The sequence below is a fragment of the Uloborus diversus genome, chromosome 2, assembly GCF_026930045.1.
Source record: "Uloborus diversus isolate 005 chromosome 2, Udiv.v.3.1, whole genome shotgun sequence".
NCBI classification, from domain to species: Eukaryota; Metazoa; Arthropoda; class Arachnida; order Araneae; family Uloboridae; genus Uloborus; species Uloborus diversus.
This window is the reverse complement of record NC_072732.1, coordinates 39,402,254-39,416,095: the sequence shown is the minus strand read 5'-3', so window position 1 is coordinate 39,416,095 and position 13,842 is coordinate 39,402,254.

Sequence of the window (13,842 nt, the reverse complement as noted above, 5' to 3'; positions counted from 1 at the left end):
TTTTAGAAAACAAATCTCTAGCATTTGTTTTCTCCTTCAATTACTTGCTAGAAATGACATTTTCCTTTGTAAGCTTGACTTTTCTTTCTAAGCTATTTATTTTTCACTCTTCAAACACAGCTAGTTACTTTGATCATGACATTTCTAGCTGAATAATGCTGTCATGTCATGTTTTAACGTAAAAAAAAGCTAAGATTACGCTACCTGCAAAAAACTATGTTTTTTCGATTTTGTTAGTAGGGTCCATGCATTTTTTAACACTTAATCTGGAAATACCCCTACCCCCCTCAAATCCAAAAGATGTTTTTAAAAAAATGCAAATTTTGAAATTTGAAAAAAGAAATAAATAATTAATTAATTGTATAAAACGATAAAATAAATATATATATATAAAGCGAAAAATTTCAAGTTGAAATTCTTTTCTTATTTTTTCTTCATTTTCTGCTCAGACTACGAATTTTTACGCCTAAATAAGTGAAGGCTGAGGCATACTACAGTGCTTATTCCTATATCCGAAACTCAGGTAGATATTGGTATTTTTCTCGCCACGTCATGGCAAAGTTTAAGAACGTGTTTAACTCAATTTGTGCACTTGGCTGAAAGTTTTACCCGTGCACTCGCCAATCAGTGTTCGTCAAAACCGTTGATTTTTAAAGCCCAAAAATAAGGCATGCGCTGTTTGAGCAGTTACTCTATTTGGAAAAACCCATTGACTTCTTGCACTTCTGATAAGGAGATCTAAATTTATTTTCCACTGCATCTGTCAATTAACTAATTTAATTAGTAAATACGAAGTGTATCACATGCCTTCACAAACAATTATTTTCCTTCACTCTCACTTGAATAAGAAGTATGTAATATATATACAGTTCTTTTCCATGTTTCGAATTTTCTTTGGACCGTAACCGTTCTATTTGGAGCTTTTCTGCTAATTACCACTACTGATAAGTGTTGATGTTGCCCTCTTATTTTTAAAATGACAGTCAAACTATTCAATGAAGATGCTGCATTTTCTTTAAAAATTGAATAATAGCTATGCAAATGCGTCAGCTCCAAAAGATATCCTTCATTTTTTTCAATAATAAATTTACGTGGAAGGGAACGAAAATTGTAACATTCGAGCTGTTCAAAAGACGTAGATATGCACACACACGCACACACAACACACACAAGCACACACACGCAAATGAAAGAAAATAGTATTTTTAAAACCTGTTTTTTTTTTTTTTTTTTAAATCCTTAATCTCAAATTTGAACGAAATGTTCGTTTCTTACATTGCGGAGCGGAAATTCCACGTGTGCTTTTAAATCTCCTTCTGATAAAAAAAAGTCTGATTCTTCTATCGAAAATGAACTTTGCTCCAACTTTTTGAATGAAATTTTTTATGTAGTACATTTTAGGGACATTTTCGATCACTGGCTCTAATTTTATTTAATGTCTTACATTTTTGGCCATTTTGAGGGACATTTGTTTTTACAATCCTTACTAAAACAATTTCGCTTCCCTCTCAGCTACACGGTTTGTTCAAACCATTTATGTTTACTCACTGACAGGCAACGATTGAAACATTTTGTCTCTAGAACTTTTCCAATCTTTGATCATAGGTTACCAAGATCGGTCATCAAAAAAGTCGTGACAAAATGTTATTCGTTGAAAATGAAATAATGTTTTTCTTGGTAATACGAGCATATATATGAAGTAAATAATGAACAACTAAATTGCTTGGTTGATAGCGTAATTTCCAACAAAATTAAACGAAAGAAAAAATTAATAAGATAAGAGAAATAGCAAATATTGAGGAAGTGTTAGTTTCTTTAAAAGAAAAATGTACAATCATATCTAAAACAAAAATAAGTTAAAATAATAATGCTAATATTAAGACCCATTTTGTTGAATGTAAAATAAAAAATGTTTGAAAAGAAAATAAATAAAATAGTATCACGAGAGGGAAAATGTATATTGGTACACATGTCCATTAGCCTCTATGGCCCCTAAGTAAGATTTATCGTAATGATTATATTTGCCAAAGACAGTTGGTTTCCAGATCTCATTTTTAAAATAATATTTCTTTAAAAATTCTATTTTGGACCGTACAAAAAAGCAGTATTGGCGCCTAGAGAGAAATTCGTAGAATATGTAAATCCTAAAATAACATACAGTTTTACTGCAACCCAACGTTATTGGAAAGAGTTCTTGATGTTGAACATGTAAATGAAATGTTTTTTTTTTTTTAATTTAAGCAATTTGAGGCGATATTATTCAAGAAAATTCAAACCTTTTTGCTTGAAATGCCAAGAACACTTACAAGTTTGTTCATCAAGATCGAGCAAGAAAGTAACCGAGAATCTGAATATATTTTGGATTTTCATTTTCTTTTAGTTTTTCCTTCTTATTTCTTGAGGTAAAAAGTAAAAAAAAAAATACCGGAACAGAATTTAAAATATTAATGATAAAAATTATAATAAGTTGTTTCGTTTGAAAACGATGAAGAAAAAAAAATAAATCTGTTGGGAGAACGTATTTTTAATATTAGCTGGTTAAAACTAGGCCCCTATATATATTATTCTTCATAATATCGTGAGTTTTTTTTTGATTACTTATTTTTGACTCTTAATGGTTGAAATTTTTTAATAAGTACTTTATTTCTAATTTATTTGGATAATGTTTCTTCTCTTTTTGTAGGCGCTTACCATTGAAAATATAAGTTCTTGATAAGTTATTCGTTAAAAAAAAAGTTTTTGTTAGTTTGGATTTGCTGAAAAAGAATAAATAAGCTTAATGAAGTGATATCGGTTTTATGTAGCTGATATTTTTTAGCATAAACAACATGCTCAGTAAGTTATCGCCCTATAGCCAGGGATAAGGCAGAAATACACCGCCAGCTCAATCAATTCCAGCCGAGGACTGCAGTTTCTTGCTTATTAGCACTCATCAGCTCGGCTAAGGAAGTGACTTAGCTGGAGATGGAAACCCTCTTAAGGAAGCCAAGAGTGTCTTGCCTTCAATCTTCGAGTTGAACCGAAACATTGCTTCGGTCACTCGTTTGGTCAGTGCTAATTCTATATTAGCTAGCAGTTTGTTTGGCACTCTTGGCTTTCTTCAGAGGTTTTCCACCTCCAGCTCAGTAACTTCCTATGCCGGGCTGATGAGTGCTAACAAGCACGAAACTGCAGTCCTCGACTGGAATTGATTGAGCTGGCGGTGTATTTCGTGTATAAACAACATGGTTTGTTTTTAAGAAATTAGATGATAAAAATGCATTTCAAATAACTTGAATTTTTTTTACATAAACATTTTTTAAAGGAAATGCTGTTAAAATGCATTAAAAACAACATGAAAATTAAGAAAACTGAGATAAAATCAATTATGATATCCGTAAGCATGGTCGACTAACTATTTCTAAACGAAATTCGTATTTTTTCTGCAGTGAATAATGTATTAATTGTAATCAAATGATGTATATAATACAGTACAAAAACCTGACAAGAGGGTGCTGTTGAATTATACTTAGGAAGTAACATTTTGAAGTTACATCGTTTTTAGTGAAAATATTGCTATAATTATTTTTCTAAGTGAGGAATTGAGAACGTAATAAAGTTTTGCGTCTGATACTACTATTTAAAGCTGTCATAAGAAGTAATTTATTATCCAGGCTCTTGACCCTGCAATTAAGTGTTATGAAATGCACATGTTAAGGTAGGGAAATAGTGTACACAGTGAGACACGAAAGTTCCATTACGTTATTTAATATTAAAAAACATAGAAATCAATTTCTTTCAAATGGTACAATATTTGTCACTTTAACAGTTATTATAAAATTGTAAATGATGCAATGAGCTGTATACAATAATGCCTATTTTTTTAGTAACATAAGGAGTAAAAAACTAAAAAGTTTCCCGGAGATAGTAGCACTGGGTCATCGATTTGTTTTATTTATTTTATCCATTAAAACAGGCTGTGATATTTGAAGTGGCACAACGTTAACTACCATGGCTCAAAGTTACCCTGAATAACTCCATCATAATTGATCTTCCATTAATAAAGCACTCAGTTCTGCAAATAGAAAATAACCTGAATTTAAGCATCCGCATATATTTACTAGTCAAAATCACTGATCGAGTAACGCTGACGTCACCAACAATGAAACTCGTGCCATAGCATGTGTGACGGCATTGTTTCATTGTTGATGCACCAAATATTCAGTAAGTTAGTCATAATTTGATATTACAAGTATTTTTTTTGGAAATGTTTGACATGCAAGGAAATGCTTTATTTTGAAAAGGCTGAACTGGATCCGATATTTTAACTGTTTTACTGGTTAAGACTAATTTTAGGGGAATGAAGAAACGAAAAAGTGGTCAACACTGAACGCTATATGCTGAACTTTATGGTTAATCCACTGAAGTTAGAGTAAAAATTAAAGCTATCAATGAATAACCAAACAGACAGTTACACTGTAAAAACGATTCAGAAACATTCCTGCAAAATAATGGGCAGCTGATGTGCCCAATTTCTGCCAGTAACGTATCATAAAAGAACCAGAAATGCTTTCCGCAAAAATTCAGTAACCTTCCTAAGATTATCCTGGAAGCCTCCAGAAAAATTCAAAAACCTTCCCATTTAAAGCCAGTCGTGTCTCTGGAACTTCAAAATAAACTTATGCAGGTTTAATGTAACAGCTAGGCACCTTCCAGATTTATCAAGAAAGTTTCACAAGCAGTATTACAAACATGGCCAAAGCTAAGACAGAATTTCACTTTCCTGCAAAGCTACGTAGTCCATAGACTAATTCGCTCACTTTGAGAGCTTAAACAGTCTGGACGGGCCGTAATCGAACTGAATCCGATACTCTTTATAAATACGATCAGTTAAACTTTAAACTGGGAGCTAAAAATATTTTTCACAACTGTGAGAAGTCTGCATTCGCGCGACTTGTAGCAATTCAGGAAACTTTTTGACAATGATACTTGATTTTTCCAGAAAGTGTATAAAACCATTAAAATCTCGAGACGTTACACGAAAATACTCAGTAATGTTTCGGAATTTTTTTACAGTGTACTACTTTCAAATATAGAAGCAAATTTCACCCGTTATACCTTGACGGACGATATTGTAGTCGATAAGAAAGACAGTAAATTTTGTGAACTTTCATTAACAGAAATAAACACGCAAGCATGATTCTAATACCTATTTCAGTGAAAACGACAGTAATGTGAATGTTACCTGCAGTTAAAATTTAAAACTTAATCTTTAATCGTCCGAGACATGAATATTCTCGAAAATCTTGGTAAATCAGTCTTTGAAGTTTTACGTATCATTTGGGAAATTCAGTAAAACAGAACTGAGCAAGTTGAGAAAAGATAATTTACTTGACAAAAAGGTTCATGGACACGATGTCGATTACTTTCTGTAGTTTTTCTCAAATGTTTATTTTTTTTATGCATAATTGTTACAATAATACTTATATACCTTTCAGTATTGCTTAATTTTATTTATTTTTTTTCGTTCATTTATTTTTGCAAAATAATAATAATAATTAAAAAAAAAACATCTCTGATCCGAAAGATTTCTTTTACAAGTTTTTAAAGGTATGCGATCCGAAGATTTTTTTTTTTTTTGCAAAAAGATACAGAGAGCCAAAAGAAAGGGAGTGGGAGGCTTTTATCAGTTTGCGATTTTTTAATAACATTTTATCTGTCAGCGAGTAGAAAAATTTCTTTCGTTCTGTTAAAAAAAAAAAAAAAAAAAAAAAAAAACTACCTGGTCCACGATTTTTTTCCTAAAAGGTCTAAGGGTAAAAAAGAAAAAAAAAAGACGCTGTCCTACACAGTCAACAAGATACACAGTAAAAAAAAAACCCTACATAAAAAAAATAACAGCATATTGATATGAATTACTATTGATGAGCTCAGAAGAGATTACATTTTTTTTCGAAGTGTTTTTATCAAAATGCATTGTTTGTAATATTTTGCATGCAATGGTCACTTTCCCCTAATTTATTTTAAAGAATTCATAGCCACCAATGAGGATCGAATTCGCGATCTCTTGTTGACAAGAACAGTTATCTGATACTGAGCTACGATGGCTCAACGCCGGCGAATGTTAAGAAAATTTGAGAATTGCTTTCGTTTGACCGGTGGAACGTGTGTTTGTGTGTTTTAGTTTATTTCGGCTGCCACAACGTTCCATAAGACGCATACCTTCCAATAAAAAAAAAAAAAAAAAAAAGGACAAAAAAAAAAAAAAAAAAAAAAACTTGAATTCTGAAATTTTGAATTCAAATTATGTTTTTCGCAATCACGAGTTGCGACAAGACCCTAATGATTGGAGTTATTGTTTCAAGAGACGGCTCTCTACCCCTATGACTGCCCCTTCTCTTGAGAGGTTTCGCGTGTATAGTTGTGTATGTGTATGATGTATGTGTAGGCTTGAGTGTGTGCGTAGACCTGTGTGTCAACATATGTATGCCAAAGTGCATACATACATTGGCGTGTGGGTATGTGTGTAAAGGCGTGTGCGTGTGTTTGAGTGTGTATGTGAATAAGCATGTATGTGTATGAGCGTGCGTGTGTGTAGGACATGGACGCCATCGACCAGGAGAGGCGGATTCAGGAGGACAGTGCTCAGGACCAGAGAAGCCGCGCCTGCGGAGGACAGTGGGAGGTGGTGGCCCCTGGTCCTAGCTAAAAACGGAGCCAAACATCAAGGACGTTCAAGTAAAAACAATTAGCAATCATGATTGCTCAAAAAAGAAAAAACAAAAGACTTGCATAACTTTTGATCTTAAAGGCTCAAATGTAGACCATTGCCTTTTCATCTATGAAGTAAACGCACAAGCAGACTAGAATTCTCTGGCATCCCTTACCAGGTACGTTAAAACAGTTTATTATTTTCTGTTTAACACAAAAGAAGAAATGCGTTCCCAAACTATTTCTTAAAAATATGTGAATAAACAAAGATACGAAATTCGTTAGATTATTAATAGGAATTTTCACAACGCACTTCCTATAGATGTTCTCCCTGAACATTAATTTTACATGTAGTTTTGTTATTCACTATTTTGACTTATGATTCCACTCTTGATAAAGATAGTAAACCTTGACTATTTTTTTTTCAAAAAATCGTATAAGCAAAAGAAAAATAATAATACTCACTAAGAGTTAAATTATAATCCAAACGCAACCAGAAATGCTCGGTTCTTCTATAAAATATTTCTTTAGAACTATCCGGCGTATTTTTCAGAAATACTAGTTTTAACTGTTTTGTTGAAAACATACACTATCTTTTTTACTGTAATACATTTTTCAAAGTGCTTGTCGCAGTAATAACTCATCTCATGATTAAAACATCATTTTTGTGAATTCTATCTAGTTCCCAGAAATATTGAAGAAAATTATTCAGTGTCTCTTCAGTTTTTCTCGAAGCGATAAGCTTTTTGGAAACAATAAAACATTACTGAAAAAAGTTGTAAAAACAAAATGTATTTCAGGTTAACTCCATAAGGCTCAAAGACAACAAAAAAATGATTTGTGTGCTCCAAAACACATCATAAAGAGCAATATATCTAGCCTTAAATTGTTTTTTTTTCAGGACTTTTTATTCTTAAAAAAATTGATGTTTTGAAAATTTTTATCCCTGCTTTACTGAACAGTTTTATATCAACCTTTTAATAATCATCAAAATGTATTCGTAGTTATTAATAAAATAGTAGGGGCTGTTTACATTTGGGACCGATGTGAATTTTAACATGAAAGGAGTTTTTCTCAAAATGTAATTTTTTTTATTACTTGCATCATATTTAAACAAATTATTGTCCTATTACTCTGAAACTTTGTGTATATATTTTTGAGACTTATTCTGTGACCTATACATTAGTTCAAGTAAAACGAGTGGGAAAATATTTTTAATGGACAGGTTATCGCAATTATGATTTTTATACAATATGATTATTATACAATATATAGCAGTACAAATTATATAGATTTAATCTGCATTGCTTTAAAAAATATTTACCTCTTTATAAGCAAAAACAAAAAGATGTGTATAGCATCTTACTGTGACACTTTACTTTAAGGCCAATTTTGGAGAATATAAGCCCATTATTCAATTCAGAATCATGCGCGGAGCAAAATATTACATTTTTCGTGATTCGGAGGAAAATTTCATTACGATTTGCATCATAGTCTTAATTGTTTTGAATGAAAAATTAATTCAAAGTTCCTACGTTATGCATTCATATGATTATTTGTAGTCATAAAAAAACCAACTTGCCAAAATATTTATTTAGTTAGATAGAACATTTTGAAACAGAGCTATTTGTTCGCATACTCGTCAACGCAGGAAAAGTACAAAGACCTCTTTAGAAATATTTAATTTACACTTCTGGGGTAATTCTTCATGGAGGCATCAGTAATGTTCGAAATGATCAAACGTTTTTGAGCCAAACGATCACCATTCCCACAATGACTCATTATCTGCAGACCACAATTAAGTAATAATCCAACGCAAGCATTTTTGCATTGACATATTCCTTATTTTATTGGTATGTTCTTTTGTTTCCTTTGTTTGTTATAGCAATCTATTTACAACCACAGTAAAGAGAGAATTCAAAGGCGAGAGTTGCGCTGTTTTAATCTCACCCACACAATTGCTTAAATGAAGTATAATTTGTATTAATTTATTGTTTAATGTGTTTTTGTTCCTGCCTGTTTGTATATTTTTTTAAAAAATCTGTAACAGCGGGGAGCTTGAGAAACTCTCCACATAATCAAAAGCATATGATCTAAAGGAAGTGAATGTAGCCGAGTGAAATTGTTCATTTCATTTTTGTATTTATTTATTACTTAGTTCATTTACATTCCTGGATTTATTAATTCACTTATTTACTCATTCACTTCCTTTTTTCTTGTTAATTCACGACTTGATTCTTTATTTTTGCTCATATATTAATTACCTTATTTGTTTGTTTATTGTTTTATTATTTATTCATTTATTAATTCATACGTTTGTTTATACATGTGTTTGATAGAAAATATTATTAACTAGTGGAACCCGCACGGCTTTACCCGTAATAGAAAAATTAAAAGGTCTTTTCGTTCACCTGTATATTTACAAATAATGTGTAGTGAATTTTCTCGCCAATTGGCTTGTACCCATGTTACGGTTCCACGTTATGATAATTTCGTATCTCGCCAATTGACTTGTGCCCATGTTACGGTTCCACGTTATGATAATTTCGTAATTTACTCGTCCATCTTATGATAATTTTGTTCTTAAAATTGGAATAAAAAAGAATCATACCGAATTTTCGAAAAATCGTTTCGAAGTACACACCCCCATGCTACAAACTAGATCTGTGCCAAATTTCATGAAAATCGGTCGAACGGTCTAGCAGTGGCGGATCCAGACTATGGATTTGGGAGGGGAACTTTTTTGCAGTTATGTGTATGTTTTATGTAAAAATATTCATTAAAAAAACACCATAAAAACTTAGTCTCATCCTCTGCTTGTTCACGCTTTCTATCAAAAACATTTTTATGCATTTCAAATTCTGCTACTACAATCCTCAGATAATAATTTTAAAAAGCGTTTTGTTCATTGTTGTATTTTTAAGGGCTTAAAGAAAATAATATTTGCATTGCAGCAGTGGTACAACGAGAAAATAATTTTAGAAGGGGCACTCTTAAAATTTCCGCCATCTGACAGGGGGATCCGGAGGTTCTCCTCCGGAAAATTTTTGAAATTGTAGTTTTACGAACTCAGGTTTTGACGGTCTCTGATGTTACGGAGAGGAAATTTTCGGCGGGTATTCTGCGGAAATTTTTAAGAATTGAAATTTTGAAAACACTATTATAGGCGATATTTGTTGACGGTAGAGAAAGAAATGGGACTTTTTGGGGCAGCCCCCGATCGATTGTGTGGTAAAATAGATCTAAATCGATCACCCCTCTGCCCAATTTTTTTGAAATTGAAGTTCCAAAAATGCAGTTACCGACAAACTTTGATGATGTTACGAGCAGTGGGGTTCTGGGGCGGTCCCCAAAAAATAATTTGAAACTGAAGTCCTAGAAAACGAAGTTTTTAAGTGATATTCAATGATGGAGGATTTAAACGCTCTACCCTTTAAATTATCGAAATTGTAATTTTTTCATTTTCTGATTTCCTACGGGAGCAATCGGGCCCTCGTCCGGAAATTTTTCGTAATTGACGTCTTAAAAACGTGAGTAGACCATATTATTTTGTTAGCATCAGGTGTTCGGCAATTTTTCGAAATTGAAGCTCAAAAAAAAAAAAAAAAAAATCTTAAACGATTTTTGATGTTGTTAGAATGCGAGGTGTTAAGTAGTTCTTCCCTGGAAACTTTTCGCAATTGAAGCCCTAAATACGAGATTTGAGACGCTCTTTAAAGATTTTGGTGGGGGAAGTGGACTTCCGATGCGTAGCATTAAAAGAAGTAGGAGGTGTGTTATGTAACTTTCTGATCAATTTTCCGCCACGATTGAAAATTTTTATTTCAAGGTTCTTTTCAAAAGAAATTTAGATTTTTTCGCGACATTCTTTTTTTCCCCTTATTAATATATCTTCGATTTCCAAGGTACGTTCTACTCTTCCCTTTAAGTGTAAGAAATGTTTTTGAACATGGAAACCCCCTCCTATGAAAAACATGGGAGGGGGCACGGGCAATGTGTCTGTTCTCCCTGGTTGCGCCACTGAACTGCAGAAGTTTTAAAAATAATGATCAACTCTATAGTAAATAAATTATGATAACTCTACACCAAATATATACAAAACACAGTTTAAACAGATTTGTGATCAAAAAGAATCATTTTAAAAGATTACTGGAAAACAAATAGTACTACAAAAAGCAAATAAAGCAATTAGGGAGATTAGAAATGGCCCTAAAGTGGATAAAGGGAATTAAGACTAGGAAGCTGTATTGTGCCATACCGATGAGCCTTTAAAATTAAGTACGATGAAAAATATTTAATCAGACCACGAACTCGAATTTACTTCTTGTAGCCTTATAACTTTTAGCATAACTAAAAAAGGCCATTCCACGGAAAACGGTAATTTTGTCCCGCACGTGACGCTTCATATATTTCATAAAAATAATAATTTAAAAGGATGATGAACAAACTTTTGTTGCTTAAGAAATCACTAGCGCATGTGTGACTTTTAAGCGAAGACTTTCTTCAAAAATTATTTCTTTTTTATGAAATATAGAAACTGTCACGAGCGGGACAAAATAACCATTTTCAATGGAATGGGCATATATTTTTTTTTTCAATGGTTTAAATAATTATTTCTATGAGACATGTTTCCTTTACGTTGGAACCATAGCTTTCAAAATCTAAAATTTGTTTCGTTATTGCTGTATTAATAGAGCAAAAATATTAACTTATTTATAAGCAAGTTACCAGAGGTTGACTTTGGATGTCTCGCACGTGACGCATGTAAATAAATTTTATTTTAAATAACAAAAGTAATTAATAAAAATATAATTGCGTCAGTAGTATCTTTGTATCAAATGTAAAGATTAAAAAAATTGCTTACCCCTGTTTCATTAAAATATTAGGAGATATGACGAAATGTTAATGAAATTTAAGCGTATTTTTCTCCCGCACGTGATGGTGGAATGGCCCATAATCATGACAGATGCATTCAGTTTTTGTATTTTTAACTCCTAACCTCCTATCTTAACATTCTTGCAGTACCAGATCTTCAATTTTTCAGAATCGGAGCAAAACCTAAAACCTGCCACCCTTACCCATCTTCCTTTAAATATTAGACCGAGATCCAACAAAAATCAACAGAAATATGGTAAATTTGCCCCCCCCCCTCCAAAAGTTGCTACCCGGGAAATTAGGGAGAGGGCAAAGGGTATCAGCTATGTACAAAAAGTAAGCCATCGGTACCGGCTTGCTGCTGCCTGAATATTCTTGAATTCATATAGGTATGATTAATTCCCTCCAAGCTATGTTAACAAACATAAAAAATTAATCCTTAAAGTGTCTACATCTGGTGGTTTTACCCTACTCTGTTTTCTAAGCAGTTTTAGGTTCACTTGGGATTTTGAGTTTTGGAGATGTACATTCCCCCAGTTCCCCTCTTTGAATCCGCTTTTCCTCTCTCCTCGCTTTTCCCTGCACCTTTCTTCAAGTTCTATAAAGCAAAAGAATTTTCCTGCACTCTGTTTTAAAAATTTTTAGGGACACATGAGATTTTTGGGGGAGGGGAACATTCCCCCAGTTCCCCTCCATGGATCCTCCTTTGCTATTATCTGATCGTTTTTCATGGAGTCTTTCTTCAAGTTCTATAAAACAGAATTTTCCTGCTTTCTTTTCTAAAATTGTTTAGCTACACATAAGATTTGGGGGGGGGGGGGGACATTCACCCAGTTCCCCACCGTGCATCTAACTGCCTCTGGTATTGTGATTGCTTCTCCTGGGGCCTTTCTTGAAGTTCAAGTTCTATAAAACAGAATTTTCCTGCTCTGTTCTAAAAATTTTTAGCTACACATGAGACCATGAGACAATGTTCCCCTCTCTTTAAAATCGGGGAGGGGAACATCCCTCCAGTTCCCCTACGTAGATCCCCTTTTGCTGTTGTCTAATTGCTTTTCCTGGTGCCTTAGTTCACGTCTTGAAAAACGGGAAAATTTGCCTATACTCTGTTTCCTGAACAGTTTTAGGCACATTTGGAATTTTGTTTTCTGTGAACGGGGAAGGGAGGGGGACATCTACGCGGTTCTTCTCTGTAGAGAACCGCTTTTTAGCCTACTTTCCCAGTAAAAATCAGAGAAAGAAGAAAAAAGCACGAAAGAAGGCTTAATGCATCTTAAAAATATCATGAAAAACAAAAAAAAAGTAAAAAATAAATAAAATAGATAAATATTGAAAAATTAAAAATTGGAAAGTAGGGTATTGAGATGGGAAAAAATGTCTGTCGGTCTGTCTGTCTGTCTGTCTGTCTGTCCCCCCCTAATAACTTTTGAATGAATAGTCCGATTCGAACAATTTTTTTTTTTTTTGTTAGAAAGATCTCGGCGAGGACATCTCATTCCCATAATTCATTTTTTGATTTGAACAATTTTTCGTTTAATTTTGAATAGTTCAAAAAACTTAACATTAGCGCCTACGGGGAAATTCAAATCAAAAATAAATCTTGAACTTAGAAGCGAAGTGCCTCCAAACAAACTTTGTAGGGAAAAGCTTTTGATGAAAAACATGTATCGAAAATATCTTTTTGATTTGAACAAGTTTTCGTTCAATTTTGAACAGTTCAAATCTCTTAACATTAGCGCCTAAGGGGAAACTGAAAGTCAATATAGATTCCGAACTTAAAGGAGGATTTACTTCAAACAAACTTTGTTGGAAATAGCTCTTGACGACCTACTCCTGACTCCGACTCCGAGAATTTAGGGGCACCTGACTCCGACTCTGACTCCTGTGCCCGACAATTAATCGGACTCCGACTCCCCGACTTGACTTCGACTCTGATTTCGTAGCTTTGTCAAACATTAATACACGGAGGACAAATGACTGACTCCGATTCTTGGATATTCGACTCCGACTTTTTTATCCCAAAATGAGATTGACTCCGACTCCGCTGCTGTGGTTTTAACTGTGAAATAATTATTGTTGATATGACTTGTTTTTATTTTCACGTTAAAGTTTTAATTTAGGTATTCAGTTTTCGGCGAATAAACTCGAAGTCATTTATGTGAAAGATATGCGCAGACGATTTTTTTTTTTAACAATCACGATTGCTTATTGTTCTCATTTGACCGTCTTTGATGTTCCGTGCCTTTTTCAACCACCACCGCCACCTGCAGGCGCGGC